At 37.6% G+C, this 15,120-nt stretch overlaps 1 protein-coding gene across 1 annotated transcript in view; it reads left to right on the forward strand.

The window, feature by feature from the left end:
- The window catches only part of LOC142338539 (40-kDa huntingtin-associated protein-like), a 238,221-nt gene that overhangs the window by 142,976 nt on the left and 80,125 nt on the right, over window positions 1-15,120 (forward strand). The window lies entirely within an intron of this gene.

Consider the following 15,120-nt stretch of genomic DNA (forward strand, 5'->3'; position numbering starts at 1 on the left):
TTCGCTGAACACTTTCAAGTTAAATCGCCCTTTGATGGTTTCCACAAGGCCGCGCCATAGCTGACAATTGGCACGACGTAGCAAACATATGCATTTTTCCTGGTTGCAAAATTTGCCTTGCAAAGGTTTCGTTTTAGCAGAAGGAATGCATTCAAGGCTTTTTCAGTTCTTTTCTTCGCGTGTGGTGTCCAGATTAAAGAGTCAGTAACAAAGAGGTGGTTTCCCTTCAGCAGCAGAGTTTAGGCCCAGGCGTCTTTTATTCATTCAGTGCGCGGTTGAATGAACGAGGGGAGTGCGTTGAGCAACGGAGAGTTCATATCAAAAAAAAGTATTATACACATTTTCATTGATAGTTTGATGGCCTTTGTGGAATGGGGGCTCAAAGAATTGCCCTTCGCACAATGAATTTATACCTCCTCATAAGTTTGGGAGAATCGCATACTTAAGCGACTAGTAAGGCTCTCAAAGAATTGTTTTTTTTAGATAGAAAAAACTTTCACGCTTTACCAGTTAATCCCTTTCTTTGAGAAGCTCACTAAAATTGTGTCCCGACGAGAAATTGCAGAAAATACCAAGACAAATCTAATTCTGTGAATTTTTTTTGATATCAATTAAAACCGAAAACTGCGATTCGTAAAAAGTTAGGAGACTCCCTTCCAAAGTGGAAGTAGTAACTGTAGAAAAGAGAGGGGGAAGGTTTAGATGATTCAAGTGAAATGGAAATCACGATTATTCACGCAAGGTAATTGGCAGGTTTATAACCCTTTATACCAGGTTTTCTATAAATCTTTTTCTATATGAAGCAGTAGTAGTAGCAGCGAAGTCTTTAGGGATATACCATGGGTTTTCACCCTTTATGTCATTAGTGAGTAAGTTTGGAATGTTGGTTACAGTTCGTGCATTGGCAGAGTATCCTCCAGGTACATAGATTGGCTTCGTTGAACTTTTCGAAGAATTTCCAAAATTGCTGTGTTATTCGTGCTTTTCTGTTTTCTTTCGTTGTTAAGTCGATATGTTCACTCAGAATGTTGTGCAGTGTTTCGTTTCGTGTCCAGAAGTTATCGTCGGTCCTTTTGAGTCTGGTTTCGGGAATGTTGAAGCTGGAGTTGGAGCCTTGTCTTGTTCGTTCGTTGGTATTACATTATATGTAGTCTGATGTTTTTATGTCATACTTGTGACCAGTGATGGCGCAGAACAGTAGGAGACTGTGGAGTTCGAAGTACATTGAGAGTGGCAGTAATAAGTAGAGTTCTTTGAGTCTTTCTTTATAGGGAATTGTGTTATTTAGAATCCACTGTGTTGCGTTTTTCTGTATACTTTCGATGTTTGACAACTCTGTTTTTGTGGGGTACCAGACCTCACATGCTTACGATATGACGGGTACCACGTATCCTGTGTATGCGTTTAGTTTGGCTTTAGTCGTTGACTTGAAAGAAATGTTACGCTTGAGGAACCACAATGATTTCAGAGATTTAGTTCGACGCAGATTACAGTTTTCTTTCCAGGAGAGGTCGTTCGAGATTACGACACCATTTGAACTTTAACAGGTTTGACAGCGACTTCGTTCATTTTAACCACTGATTGTTTTTTAAAGTGTATCAGACTACATTTGTCATCATGGAGATTCATTTTGTTTGCGACACACCAATTATGTAAACTTATAAGATCACTTTCTAGGAGTTCATGAGATGTGCTTAGCAGTTTGTAGTCATCGGCATATCCGAAGCATTCACTTTAACTTGCTACAGTGGGGAGGTCATTTATGTAGATTAAAAAGAGTAGAAGACCCAGTAGGGACCCTTGTGGGACCCCGCTAGAGACATCACGGAATTCAGATCTTGAGTTGTTTTCTATTGGAACCCTTTTAGGCCAACAAGCCTAATTGTTGTGATAAACTTATTAAACAGTTTCAGGATACTTTATGCTTCATTGCGTAACTTATCCTGAAACTGTTGGGCTAAATTGTCCTCAATGACTGGAAACCATTGAGACCGTTACTTTTATCGTGTGTTGTGTGTTTTTAAATTTTGTTTTTCATTGTTACAGTCGGTTTAGTGATAATATTTTTACAGTTGAATTTTTACAGCTGAGGCCTTTTGGCACGGGCATACTCATTCTTTTTTCTCCGTTTTCACTCCTTTAAATGTTAGTGATGCCGAAGAAAGACAACGTTTTGAGCAACGCCGAAAACTGCTCTAAGCCACCTGGAATTCTAAACTGGATTCAATGCAATTTTCGTAAAATTTGGTATCATTGTGGTTGCGTGAATTTAAAACTGTGACAGTGAGTAACTAGAATTTTACAAGTGTGTAAAATATTCCAATGTTTGGTTAATAGATCAAGCGTGTTCTAATGTGCTCACCCTTGAGAATGTGATGAAAGGCTCAAAAGCTCGGTTTGTTTTTGAAAACAGTTCGAAAAGATTCACGTGCTCCTGTGGCTAACAGCTTAGCCGAAAAAATTGAAGATATCATCAGAGACCTGAGCGTGTGTCGTCGTTGGTTGATTTTTTAGTGCCATCATGTTATTTTGGTGTCACACCAAAAAATCGGGTAAAAATAACATACAGAGAAGTAATTGTCAATTAAAAATAAATTGATTAACTAAAACGAACGTTTTTGAACATTGCCTTCATAGTCAGGTTTAAAAAATGATTGAAATCATTTAAAAAGTATAAAAACTTGTCTTTGACTCTATTTCTAAGAAATGAGTTAAAATAACATCGAAATTTTGAAACTAATGACAGTTAAAATCACATTTACAACATTTTATTTACACCTATTACACTAAATTAAAATTGTGTTTTTATTCCGGAGTTTTTGTAAATCCCGGGTATAGTGCTTTGTATTCCAGAAAAGGGATTTTTATTTTCATTCCTATCTACCTGCTTTATTTTTACTTGTTGGGGTTGACAAAATTAATATGCACAACAATTTTTGAAATTCAAAAGTCAATTTTTTTGCGTTTGAGTTAATATTTCGAAGTCCATTCCCGTCCCCGATACTCATCGTTCGTATTTAATTGCGGTTTCAGATTTTTAATGTAGATCACTTCTATCGTCATTAGTTTTTCAACCCCGCGACATGCATCAAGAATCTCCCATTTTACGTTATGCGTTGTACCACAACATTCAACAAGATGTTGTCCAACAGGGGAATCCTTCTTTTGGCGCTCTGAAATTCTAGTGGTAACATGTCGGCTGGTTTGGCCAACATAGATGGAACTGCATCCATTACATGTAACTTTATATATCACATGGGATTTCAGATTCGTACCAAAAGATTATTTCAGGGTTGGCAGGCCAGTTCTTAGCTGTCTTGTTGTGAAAATAATTTGATTATCACACAATTTTTTTCAGTCTAATTGCAAAATTTTCATTAATATTTCCTCTGTATTATACAAAAAACCTAAATTTAGGCGCTTTATTGTTTAGACTTATAATTCGTTTGTGATAGTGGTCGTCTTTTTTGGGGTGGGGGGTTGCAAAGACTTTTTCCCTCGTGAATTTTTTATACAAGGTCTCGTTAACAATACTGGAGGACTACTCTGTTGGATATTGATTTTCAGTCCAAATCTCATGATTTTTCTTGAGAGCTACATCAAAGGATTGCCAGTCACTGGTCGCATTAAAATGCTATGCACAGTCCCATGAATCACATTTTTTTTATGTTGTAACGGTGCACAGCTACGGAAATTTAGGATTATTTTCGGTATCACTTGATTTTTGATACCAATGACAGCTGATTTTTCTATCTTCGTTTAGGTTTATGTTTACATCTAGGAATGCCAGGTCTCCACTTCCGTTTGGTGTCTCAAGCGTGAATTATAAGTTCTTGTGAAGAGAATTTGCAGACTCAAGGTAATCTAGAGGGTTCTCCTTTACCGCGCACACTATTTCATCCACATACCTCTTGAATAATTTCAATTCCAGTGTGTCCTCTTTTCTAATTTCTGCTGCACAATAGTATGAGATCCAAACAATTTCCTGCATGTTCTTATAATCTGTGTCTGTGATACCTTGGCATTTCGCATCAAACCAGGTTTTGCATGATTCGCACTCAATTCCTTTCCCTCGGAAAGTAAAGCGTCGGTTACAAACAATGCATACCACCTTTGTGTCAGGAGTTTTGATCTCCTTTCCCTCTTTTGGTTTCTGCAAAGATTTTTCAAAAGATTTCATCCACAAATTTGCCAAAATTACCGCCAGCGAAGCACCCATTGCTAAACCGTCCGATTGAGTGTACCGCATTTTATTGCACTTAAAGTAAACATTCGTTACGGCTAGTCTCAAAGGCTCTTCATAGCTGACCTCCAGTTTAGGTAAACAACCAAAACGTTCGATGCAATAACTTGACCTGTTCGACTGGTGATACATTGGACTTCAAGGTAAAAAACAACTCGGACTTTGGAAAGCGTATTAAACTTATCTCAGCTAAACTAGATGAAGGCAATGTAAAAAAGGGAATACGCATACCTGCTTCTGGTGATTCTTTTGCAACTTGTAACACTCAAGACCATGAGAAATGGCTTTCCAAACATCCGAAGCTTGGTTCTACCAGTGTTTTTTCCCTTGAAAAAATAGACAGTTTTTTACCTTCGAGTACGAACTCTACAAAAACGTTTTTTTCCTAATGGGTCTGGCGCTGGCCCCAATGGTTTGTCTGCTCGAGTTTTGAATCATATTGTGTGTAAACGTAAGGGAAGCGCTGGGCTCGAGTTTTGGAAAGTATAACAAAGCTGGTGAATGTAATTGCAAATAATAATATTGTCACAGAAATAATTAGACCGTTTTTCTTTGGAGCTAAATTAATTGCATTAGTTAAAAAAAGGTTGTGGTCTATGGTCTATTGCGATAGTTGGCGCCTAGCAAAGAGTCGTTGCAAAATGCGCCGGATCCAATGTCTTAGATGAAGAAAATGAATGCTTTGTGAATTGAATGAAAAACCCAAGTTGGATGTGGCACTCGCAAAGGAGCGATCGTTTTTTGCGAAACATTCGTCTTATAAAACGCATGTCTTGCTTAAGTTGGATTTGAAAATTGCATTTAAGTCCCTGATTCGTGAGATTATGTTAAAACGTGTGCATGCTTTGAGACCCAGTGTGTATCGTTTCGCTTTTTCAGCCTACAGCAAAACTAGTTTCCTGATTTACGGCGAAACAATCAACTCAAGAGGGGACGCAGCATGGGAGTCCTGAAGCCCCTCTCTTTTTTGCAGAGACAATTCAAGTATTTGTGAAGGATATGCTGTCAAAATTAAATGAATGGTGCTTAGATGACGAAATTTTGGCCGATTATCAGAAAATTGTGTTGAAAGACCTTTAGCGGGTTTTGAGCTCTGAAAAGGATCTTGGTTAGAGTCTAAATTTTGCTAAGTGTGAGCCCTGTTGTGAAATCATACTGTCAAGCAGCATAACACAATTGTGCATTAATTTCAAAAAATGTGTCTGGGTATAAAAGTGACAGCAAAAGACCAGCCTGCTATTTTAGTTGCCCCATTGGAGATGCAGTTAAGCGCGACCTTTTGGCTATTAAATTCCAAAAACTTGACAAAATATCAAACACTATTGAAAACCTAGACGCACATTATTGTTTATATCTTCTGCAAAACTGTTTTAGCAAGCCTGTTTTTTAAGAAGAAGTACTAGTTTTGCTGAAAAAGACCTACTGAAACAGTATGATGATATTTTGAAAAAGCTTTGAGCGAATAAACAAATATGTGTTTCACTGACACTCTGTTTACTCAAATAGTTCTTCCGTCCTCAGAGAGTGGTTTACGTGTTTCTTCTGCGCAATTACTTGCTCTTCCCGCTTTTTTAGTTTCAGAGTTACGTGCCCGTGAATCAGTGGAACAGCACTTTGGACAGTAGTTCGAAAGCAAAGAGTTCAGTGGTGGTCTCTAGGAGCGGTCTGCACGAACAGGAACACTTGAAGCACCAAACAGCGAACATCAGAAGAATTGGTCTATGGTTATGTTTCACAAAAAACTTACCGATTTTTTGACCAAGTTAGGTGAAGACGGAGTGAAATTGTTAAATGCCTCTCAAGGTAAATTTGCGTCACAATGTCTAAATTTAATACTTAGCAAAACCTCAATCTTAAGTTGTCAATTCAACGGTTGAGAATTTTTTTAGGACTTCACTTGGGAGCGAAAATTTGTGAGCCTCAATTCTGTGTTTGTGATAAAAAAGTGAAAGCCTCCGGTCTGCATGGGCTTTATTGTAAAAAGAAAGCAGAGAGATTCTCACGTCACGCTAATTTGAGCCACCATTTTGAACATCTTTTAGCCTCTGATCGGTTCCCTCTGTCTTATGCTTTTGCTTTTTCAACCTACAGCAAAACTAGTTTCCTGATTTACGGCAAAACAATCCACTCATCTGAAGGAGGGACGCAGCATGGGAATCCTGAAGCCCCTCTCCTTTTTTGCAGAGACAGTACAAGTACTTGTGAAGGATATTCAGTCAAAAATTAATGATTGGTACTAAGATGACGGAATTTTAGCCGATTATTACAAAATTGGGTTGAAAGATCTTAAGCGGATTTTGAGCTATGAAAAGGATCTTGGTTAGGGTCTAAATTTTGCTAAGTGTGAGCCCTGTTGTGAAATCATACTGTCAAGCAGCATAACACAATTGTGCATTAATTTCAAAAAATGTGTCTGGGTATAAAAGTGACAGCAAAAGACCAGCCTGCTATTTTAGTTGCCCCATTGGAGATGCAGTTAAGCGCGACCTTTTGGCTATTAAATTCCAAAAACTTGACAAAATATCAAACACTATTGAAAACCTAGACGCACATTATTGTTTATATCTTCTGCAAAACTGTTTTAGCAAGCCTGTTTTTTAAGAAGAAGTACTAGTTTTGCTGAAAAAGACCTACTGAAACAGTATGATGATATTTTGAAAAAGCTTTGAGCGAATAAACAAATATGTGTTTCACTGACACTCTGTTTACTCAAATAGTTCTTCCGTCCTCAGAGAGTGGTTTACGTGTTTCTTCTGCGCAATTACTTGCTCTTCCCGCTTTTTTAGTTTCAGAGTTACGTGCCCGTGAATCAGTGGAACAGCACTTTGGACAGTAGTTCGAAAGCAAAGAGTTCAGTGGTGGTCTCTAGGAGCGGTCTGCACGAACAGGAACACTTGAAGCACCAAACAGCGAACATCAGAAGAATTGGTCTATGGTTATGTTTCACAAAAAACTTACCGATTTTTTGACCAAGTTAGGTGAAGACGGAGTGAAATTGTTAAATGCCTCTCAAGGTAAATTTGCGTCACAATGTCTAAATTTAATACTTAGCAAAACCTCAATCTTAAGTTGTCAATTCAACGGTTGAGAATTTTTTTAGGACTTCACTTGGGAGCGAAAATTTGTGAGCCTCAATTCTGTGTTTGTGATAAAAAAGTGAAAGCCTCCGGTCTGCATGGGCTTTATTGTAAAAAGAAAGCAGAGAGATTCTCACGTCACGCTAATTTGAGCCACCATTTTGAACATCTTTTAGCCTCTGATCGGTTCCCTCTGTCTTATGCTTTTGCTTTTTCAACCTACAGCAAAACTAGTTTCCTGATTTACGGCAAAACAATCCACTCATCTGAAGGAGGGACGCAGCATGGGAATCCTGAAGCCCCTCTCCTTTTTTGCAGAGACAGTACAAGTACTTGTGAAGGATATTCAGTCAAAAATTAATGATTGGTACTAAGATGACGGAATTTTAGCCGATTATTACAAAATTGGGTTGAAAGATCTTAAGCGGATTTTGAGCTATGAAAAGGATCTTGGTTAGGGTCTAAATTTTGCTAAGTGTGAGCCCTGTTGGGAAATCATACTGTCAAGCAGCATAACAAAATTCTGCATTAATTTCAAAAAGTGTGTCCGGGTATAAAAGTGACAGCAAAAGACCAGCCTGCTATATTAGTTGCCCCATTGGAGATGAAGTTAGGTGCGACTTTTTGTCTAATAAAGTCCAAAAACTTGATAAAATATCAAACACTGTTGAAAATCTAGACGCACATTATTGTTTATATCTTCTGCGAAATTGTTTTAGCAAAACCAAACAGTTGAATTTTTTAAGAAGAAGTACTAGTTTTGCTGAAAAAGACCTTCTGAAACAGTATGATGATATTTTGAAAAAAGCTTTGAGCGAATAAACAAATATGTGTTTCACTGACACTCTGTTTACTCAAATAGTTCTTCCGTCCTCAGAGAGTGGTTTACGTGTTTCTTCTGCGCAATTACTTGCTCTTCCCACTTTTTTAGTTTCAGAGTTACGTGCCCGTGAATCAGTGGAACAGCACTTTGGACAGTAGTTCGAAAGCAGAGAGTTCAGTTTTGGTCTCTAGGAGTGGTCTGCACGAACAGGAACACTTGAAGCACCAAACAGCGAACATCAGAAGAATTGGTCTATGGTTATGTTTCACAAAAAACTTACCGATTTTTTGACCAAGTTAGGTGAAGACTGAGTGAAATTGTTAAATGCCTCTCAAGGTAAATTTGCGTCACAATGTCTAAATTTAATACTTAGCAAAACCTCAATCTTAAGTTGTCAAATCAACGGTTGAGAATTTTTTTAGGACTTCACTTGGGAGCAAAAATTTGTGAGCCTCAATTCTGTGTTTGTGGTAAAAGTGAAAGCCTCCGGTCTGCATGGGCTTTATTTTAAACGGGAGATTCTCACGTCACGTTAATTTGAGCCACCATTTTGAAGAACTTTTAGCCTCTGATCGTGTTCCCTCTGTCTTATGCTTTTGCTTTTTCAACCTACAGCAAAACTAGTTTCCTGATTTACGGCAAAACAATCCACTCATCTGAAGGAGGGACGCAGCATGGGAATCCTGAAGCCCCTCTCCTTTTTTGCAGAGACAGTACAAGTACTTGTGAAGGATATTCAGTCAAAAATTAATGATTGGTACTAAGATGACGGAATTTTAGCCGATTATTACAAAATTGGGTTGAAAGATCTTTATCTTGGGTTCTCTGATCAATTAACAACCAGTCAACATGGATTTGTGAAAAAGCGATCCGTTTTGTCGAACATGCTCTGCTTCTTGAACGACGTTCAAGTTGCGTTGGAAGGAACCCAAATTCGGTGTATTCCTTATACACCGACTTCTCAAAAGCATTCGATAAGATCCCGCATGCTGATCGTGTTCCCTCTGTCTTAAAATCAGCTCATCTCTACAGAACCGACAACAAAAGACTTGATGGTTTGACTCTTGTACTGGCGCCCAGTCTTTTGACTGGTTGCTCGCTCCGTTGGTGATCTTGGAATTGATGCAGCGAAGCCGAGGAGAGAAAGAATAACAAGTAAAAAGGTCTTGTTGAAAATGGTTACATGTTTCACACTTTAGCGTTTGAAGTTCAAAGGTCTGCGGGATTGTCTAGAGAGGAGTTTTTAAAAGACCTATGCGAAACTTTCTCCATTTCGGTTAATGAGGCTAGAGCTGGCTGTTTTGTGAAACAGAATCCCCTTGCAATCAAAATAGCTAATGTTGCTTGTATATTGGGTACTGTTAACAACAAAACCACATTTGAAAAGATTTTTATTTGTAATGGTTTTCTAAAAAATGTGTTTTCAGCTGATGTTCGTAGCGCAGCTGTTTTTTCGGCTTTTCGCCTGCTACTCAACTTATCTTGTTTAACGTTGAAATTCTTCTATGTTGTTGAATTCATTCTTTTGAATTGTTGAGCATGCCCGGGTTTTCCTAATGACCGGTCTTTTTGATCGACTGGAGTGCCTGGTTCTCCTAATGATACTTTTTAGGCAGTCTGATTTAACAGTCTAAGCAGTAAAATTGCATAATTCGTTGACCTAACATCTTTGCTTTATCTACCAGTATTCAAAATGGCTTCAAAAAGTGCAACGCTGAGTGCAGTCATGAAGTCAACGAATAATGATGCATCAGTGAATGAACTGATCGAAATCTTGTTAGATACGACCCAGAAGGACCAGCAAATATCTCAACTCGAAAAAAAAGATGCGTCAAATGACCATCAAAGTCAATGTTTTGGAGCGATACGAATCTAAAACTGCTAGAAACTCCATAACTGAGCTTCCGTTCAGGACAACATCAAAGGTTTAATGGCACTATTTTGTAGCCTTCTTTAATGTCAATAACATATGCACATGGCGTTTTGTATATAGATGTGAAAATTGTATTCTGATCCAAACAATATTAAGGGAATTGCATTTACTACATGTGTCATGAAAGTGCACACTGGTATGATTACTTATCGTTTCTGCAAATGAGTAGAAACACGGTATATATTACCAAACTCACATCACGATTTTCGCAAAAACAGATCAACCTTAACAGCTGCTACCCAGATCAAATCAAAGATAGAAAATGGTTTAGCTTCAGTTGGAAGGTACTATGTTGTTTTGTTGACTTTAGCAACGTGTGCGGTGTGAACCGTCAAGGAGAACATTCTAGATTACATCGAGTATGCAAATTCTCTTCACAAGAACTTATAATTCACTCTTGAGACACCAAGCGGTATTGGAGATCTGGCATTTCTAGATCTAAACATAAACGTAAACAAAGATAGGAAAATCAGCTGTCATTGGTATCAAAAATCCACCGATACCGGCATAATCCTAAATTTCCGTAGTTGTGCAACGCTACAACATAAGAAAAATGTGATTCATGGGACTGTGCATATGATTTTAATGCGACCAGTGACTTGCAATCCTTTGACGTAGCTCTCAAGAAAAATCATGAGATTTGGACTGAACGTCACTATCCAACAGAGTGGTCCTCCAGTATTGTTAACGAGACATTGGATAACATAGTCACAAGGGAAAAAGTCACAGCAACCCCCCTCCCCCAAAATAAGACGACCAACTTCACAAAAGAATTATACGTCTCAACAATAAAGCGCCTAAACCTAGGTTTTTTTGTATAATACAGAGGAAATATTACTGAAAATTTTGCAATTAGACTGAAAAAAATTGTGTGATATTCAAATTATTTTCACAACAAGAAAACTAAGAACTGGCCTGCCCACCCTGAAATAATCGTTTGATAAGAATCTGAAAACCCATGTGGTATATAAAGTTGCATGTAATGGATGCAGTTCCATCTATGTCGGCCAAACCAACCGACATGTTACCACTAGAGTTTCGGAGCATCAAAAGATGGATTCCCCAGATGGACAACACCTCATTGAATGTTGTGGTACAACGCATAATATTGAATGGTACAAACGAGGCGGGGTTGAAAAACTAATGACAATAGGAGCGATCTACATTAAAAATCTGAAACAGCAATTAAATACGCACGATGAGTATCGGGGGGCGGGAATGGACTTTGAAATATTAACTCAAACGCAAAAAATTGACTTTTGAATTTCAAAAGTTGTGGTGCATATTCATCTTGTCAACCCCAACAAGTAAAAATAAAAACAGATAGATAGGAACGAAAGTAAAAATCCCTTTTCAGGAATAGAAAGCACTATACCCGGGATTTTCAAAAACTCCGGAATAAAAATTCAATTGATTTTAGTGTAATAGGTGTAAATAAAATGTTGTAAATGTGATTTTAACTGTAAATAGTTTCAAAATTTTCGATGTTATTTTAACTCATTTCTTAGAAATAGAGTCAAAGACAAGTTTTTATACTTTTTAAATGATTTCATTCATTTTTTTAACCTGACGATGAACGCAATGTTGGAAAACGTTTGTTTTATAATCAATTTTAGTTTTAGTTGACAATTACTTCTCTACATCTTTAGCAAGGCATTTGACAGTGTAAACAGAAACCTCTTTTGGCAAAAACATGCTATTTTGGGATCAGAGGCCATTTACTGCGAACTTTTTTTTAAACAAGTAAATTGAAAATATAACCAGGGGTTAAATATTACAAGTTTAAATTATATAAACTAGTCGTGCTTGTATTACTAATGCGCAATTCCCTAATTTGAACGTTGGAATTGTTTCTGATCCGATTCTAACACACTCTGGCGTACTCCAGGGAAACTAGTTTTCTCCCTTTCTCTTTTCTCTATTTAGCTCGGACCTATCGGCTGAATTAGGGAAAGCTCACTGCTCAATTCTTTTCTTTTCTGACGATCTTGCTATCGGATCCTCTTTGATTGATAACGTAAAGAGAGCAATGGACGTATTAGCCCAATACTGCTATATTAATATTGTTTTTTTTTGGTATTACGAATTTTTCTGCGTTCAGAAATAGCCTTGCACATTGCTATTTAGTAGCATCGTCTCCCTCCTTGCTTTCTGCTTCTCCTATCGTGGAGCAGATCTTCTGACAATTTTGTTTGGAATAATTGTGAGAAACAGAAAGAAATAAGGTTCTGAAGCAAAATCAGTCTTGAAATGAATGCTAATATGCCAGGTTGTCCATTCTTTTCCAACTTCAAAAATTTGTTAATTGAAAATTTGAACAAGAGTGAAACCTCAACAAAGTTTAGTGAATCTTTTCTTGTTTGATATCATTTCATGTTTACCGATGAGTTTGCTCAAACTTATTTCAATGATGATCTTGTTGTTGCCTTTATCATTTTGACTTTTCCAATCGAACATTTCCCTTTAACCATTGGATTGAAATGTGGAACGAAATCAACTCTTGCCACCCGGGTCGAGAAAAAAATGCAAAAATATGTAAGATAAGCGGTGAAAAGTTAGTTTTTTCACCGCAAATTTCGTACGTAATTTAGCGGTGAAATGCGGTGAATGCGGTGAAATTATGTAAGTTCACCGCTAGACTAAGCGGTGATCTTACAAAAAATCACCACAATTCACCGCTAAAATATGTAATTTCACCGCCCTTACAAGGGTCCGAACCTCTCACCTCCTGAATGGCATCCACTTCTTCTTCCACTGCGCCATCTCTCACTAAATTCTATTATATTTTGTTTGTATATAAATCGAATTCACTCTACTTTCTGCAAAACATGCGCGGTGATTTTTTGTAAGATTTGCAATTTTTAGCGGTGAAATTACATATTTTAGCGGTGAATTGTGGTGAATTTTTGTAAGTTCACCGCTTACTCTAGTGGTGAAATTACATAAATTCACCGCTTAGAAAAAAGTGTCAAAAAGATGTAAGATTAAGGGGTAGATTTAGTGGGAAGGCAAATCTAACAATTCCTCTCTCACTCACCATTAATTTCATTGCATTCTTTGCTGATCTCAAACATCTGTAACAATTTTTTCTAAGCGGTGAATTTATGTAAGTTCACCACTAAGTTGAGCGGTGAATTTATGTAATTTCACCGCATTCACCGCTTATCTTACATAATTTGGACATTTTTTTTCGAAGCGGTGAATTTATGTAATTTCACCGCTAAATTCAGCGGTGAAATTATGTAATTTCAGCGCTACCAGGTGATAAAGTTTTTTTCACCGCATTCACCGCCTGATTTATGTAATTTCACCGCATTCACCGCTTATCTTACAAAAATTTCCGCATATCTTACATAATTTTGCGTTGAATGGCGGTGACACCTCGACCCGGGCACTGATTGGAACGCATATACCGAACCCTATGTCCTGAATTATAATTCCTACAGTAGGACACTGTCTATAGATTCGAAAGAACTCGAACGATGAATGTATGATCCGATCGAAAAGCAGTTCTCTGATCAATTAACAACCAATCAACATGGATTTGTGAAAAAGCGATCCGTTTTGTCGAACATGCTCTGCTTCTTGAACGACGTTCAAGTTGCGTTGGAAGGAACCCAAATTCGGTGTATTCCTTATACACCGACTTCTCAAAAGCATTCGATAAGATCCCGCATGCTGATCGTGTTCCCTCTGTCTTAAAATCAGCTCATCTCTACAGAACCGACAACAAAAGACTTGATGGTTTGACTCTTGTACTGGCGCCCAGTCTTTTGACTGGTTGCTCCGTTGGTGATCTTGGAATTGATGCAGCGAAGCCGAGGAGAGAAAGAATAACAAGTAAAAAGGTCTTGTTGAAAATGGTTACATGTTTCACACTTTAGCGTTTGAAGTTCAAAGGTCTGCGGGATTGTCTAGAGAGGAGTTTTTAAAAGACCTATGCGAAACTTTCTCCATTTCGGTTAATGAGGCTAGAGCTGGCTGTTTTGTGAAACAGAATCCCCTTGCAATCAAAATAGCTAATGTTGCTTGTATATTGGGTACTGTTAACAACAAAACCACATTTGAAAAGATTTTTATTTGTAATGGTTTTCTAAAAAATGTGTTTTCAGCTGATGTTCGTAGCGCAGCTGTTTTTTCGGCTTTTCGCCTGCTACTCAACTTATCTTGTTTAACGTTGAAATTCTTCTATGTTGTTGAATTCATTCTTTTGAATTGTTGAGCATGCCCGGGTTTTCCTAATGACCGGTCTTTTTGATCAACTGGAGTGCCTGGTTCTCCTAATGATACTTTTTAGGCAGTCTGATTTAACAGTCTAAGCAGTAAAATTGCATAATTCGTTGACCTAACATCTTTGCTTTATCTACCAGTATTCAAAATGGCTTCAAAAAGTGCAACGCTGAGTGCAGTCATGAAGTCAACGAATAATGATGCATCAGTGAATGAACTGATCGAAATCTTGTTCGTTGACCTAACATCTTTGCTTTATCTACCAGTATTCAAAATGGCTTCAAAAAGTGCAACGCTGAGTGCAGTCATGAAGTCAACGAATTATGATGCATCAGTGAATGAACTGATCGAAATCTTGTTAGATACAACCCAGAAGGACCAGCAAATATCTCAACTCGAAAAAAAAAGATGCGTCAAATGACCATCAAAGTCAATGTTTTGGAGCGATACGAATCTAAAACTGCTAGAAACTCCATAACTGAGCTTCCGTTCAGGACAACATCAAAAGTTTAATGGCACTATTTTGTAGCCTTCTTTAATGTCAATAACATATGCACATGGCGTTTTGTATATAGATGTGAAAATTGTATTCTGATCCAAACAATATTAAGGGAATTGCATTTACTACATGTGTCATGAAAGTGCACACTGGTATAATTACTTATCGGTTCTGCAAATGAGTAGAAACACGGTATATAATACCAAACTCACAACACGGTTTTCGCAAAAACAGATCAACCTTAACAGCTGCTACCCAGATCAAATCAAAGATAGAAAATGGTTTAGCTTCAGTTGGAAGGTAATATGTTGTTTT

The sequence above is a fragment of the Convolutriloba macropyga genome, chromosome 4, assembly GCF_964194025.1.
Source record: "Convolutriloba macropyga chromosome 4, txConMacr16.3, whole genome shotgun sequence".
Classification (NCBI taxonomy): Eukaryota; Metazoa; Xenacoelomorpha; order Acoela; family Convolutidae; genus Convolutriloba; species Convolutriloba macropyga.